Here is a 2,726-nt window from a genome sequence, read left to right as displayed (position 1 = left end):
TGAATTATATCCAAGGATTACAGAAGAAACTTGGGACCAAAGTACAAGAGTAAGGGTGTTAATTTGGAAAACTCATTGAAGGTCTCATGACCAAGTCACTATTGTTGCCCATCTCACCTCTGTACCATATTACTCTGTTCTTAATCCCTATTTTTCTGGTCTGATTTCTTAAAAGAAGGAGAAGGCTTCAACTAGTTCGATGCTCAAGGTATTGACTCTTCTCAATAGCTCAAGCTTGGGTAACATTACCCAATATAAAAAGAAGTAACCAGAAAAAATGAATCAATGAGTGAGAGCACACTGTATAAATTTCATAGCATTTTTGTTATACATTCTTCTCCTTCATGTTCATTCATTGAATATTTTGTTTTCTTCAATTTTGTCTTTCTTTGTTTTCAATCAAAGAAAAAAGGCAAATATGTGAGGTATTAAGAAAAAGCTATTGAGAGAAAAAACAAAGAAAGTTTGCTTGGAGAAAAGTCAAATATTATATCAAATCTCTTTTATATGTATTTCTTTTTTGTATTCATAATCCTCAGAGGATTTTTTTACTAAATTAGGTGAGCACTTAGTGGTTGAAATCCTAAGAAGTGAATCTAATCAAATCAAGTTTGGATAGAAGTTTGGTTTGTCCCAAATAGGATTAGGAAGAATTCTAGGGAATTGGTGAATGTAATTCTTTGAAAAAATAGGAAAAAATTCTACCATAGTTGTGGTGGAGACTGAATGTAGGTCACATTATATAAAATGACTGAACCAAGATATATGACTATGTACTTCTTTTTTTTTGCTCTATTTTTATTCTGTTTGTTACGAGAGAAAAATATTTTGTCTTTTGCATAATTACTTTTGCAGATTCTACAGAAACTATTTTTGGTGATAAAGATTAAAAAATATAAAAAAATTTGTAGATTCAATTTCTTTTTTTAGGCCATTGAAAATCTTCAATATTAATATCTTAAAAGATAATATGATATATAACATATATATAGATTTTGGAATTTGATAATGTTATATATTAAATATTATAATATATTGTACTATGTTATTTAGCATACTTTTTAAAATGTGTTGATAATAGTAGGCTTTGATTTTATTTTATAGCTATATTGATAATAATTTATAAATGTGTTTATAATCAATTTTAATAATATGGTATATTATATTACATAATATTATATATTATTGTTTTGCAAGTGTAATACCCTACCACACAGAGCCTTATGCTTAAGTCATAAGATAGAGGTGGTGAGGTATTACGACCTCTAAAAATAAGATTTAGTATATATAGTAGTGAGAAAATATTTTGAAACTAGGACCCTTTGAAGAAACGGGTAAAGTAAAAGAGTTAAATTTGAAAAGCGCAACACTCCCGAATGTAATAACATAAGCGAAGCGAGGTAAAAGATAACTAACACGGATATATATATATATACACAGAAGAGTACCAAAATACAGATAACAAAGCTCAAGACTTGGTTTACGAAGGTAACCGGCCCAAGCATATAAGTAAACATAGATACATATATAGGAGAACCCAAAAGATCGAGTTACAAAACCTGTTTCTCCAAAACAACCTCTAAGAGGAGTAATACAGTATATATATAAAGAGTGGAGAATATAAGTTCTATGCAAGTACATATAACCAAAATAAAGTCCCGAGAGCTAAGGATCTTCGCTAAATCAGAAGCTTCCAGCATGCCTCAGCGAGGAGTCTCACGTCCTCATGGTAACTGTGCCCACATATCTAACATATAATGTCCTGGAAAAGCCGAAGGCAATCCTAAAACTTCTAACAGATAACTAAAACTTATAAACATAACTAATCCATGAAAAAGTAATAGGCAACTAGCTAAGGGTCTTCAGTCTATCTAAAACTCCCTTTTCCAACTCCTCCGAACCTCCCAACTGCCATCAAAACCAGTTGTTACAAACACATTAATTACAGATAAAGAAATCACAGATAGAAAGCATATACGGCAAATAAACAATTAGCAAGTAGTTATGCAATCAATTAGGCATTCCAATTAGAGCACACCAAACAAACACATAGATGCATATGATGCATGCCTGTCCTAGTGGTTGATGAATCTCATTTGTCGGTTATAAAACTAACCCGACAAGTCCTGGTAGCTAACCATTGGACTGTTGGTTAACGAAATTGTGATAAAAGAGTTCCAGGCACTGTTAGAGAAGCTCACAACTCCGTTCAACTTAACCAGCAAGTGTACTGGGTCATCCAAGTAATACCTTACGTGAGTAAGGGTCGATCCCACAGAGATTGTTGGTATGAAGCAAGCTATGGTCACCATGTAAATCTCAGTTAAGTGGATTCATAGGGTCAAATGTAATTGGATTAGATAATATAAAAGATAAATAGAAAATAAAAAGGGATAGAAATACTTATGTAAATCAATAGTGGGAATTTCAGATAGGCGTGTGGAGATGCTAGAATCCTTTCGAATCTCTACTTTCTTATTGCTTTCATCCAATCCTTCTTACCATCTATCTAGCTTATACCACGAAGATTATGTTGGGGAATCTAAGAGATATGCGCCCGGCCTAGAGTAGAACGGAAGTGGTTGTCAATCACGCGCGTTCATAGGTGAGAATGATGATGAGTGTCACGGATCATCACATTCATCAAAGTGTTGTACAACGTATATCTTGGAATAAGAATAAAAGAGAATTGAATAGAAAGTAATAATAATTGTATTGAAACTTGA

Source organism: Arachis duranensis, chromosome 4 (assembly GCF_000817695.3).
Source record: "Arachis duranensis cultivar V14167 chromosome 4, aradu.V14167.gnm2.J7QH, whole genome shotgun sequence".
NCBI classification, from domain to species: domain Eukaryota; kingdom Viridiplantae; phylum Streptophyta; class Magnoliopsida; order Fabales; family Fabaceae; genus Arachis; species Arachis duranensis.
This window is presented reverse-complemented; position numbering follows the sequence as displayed.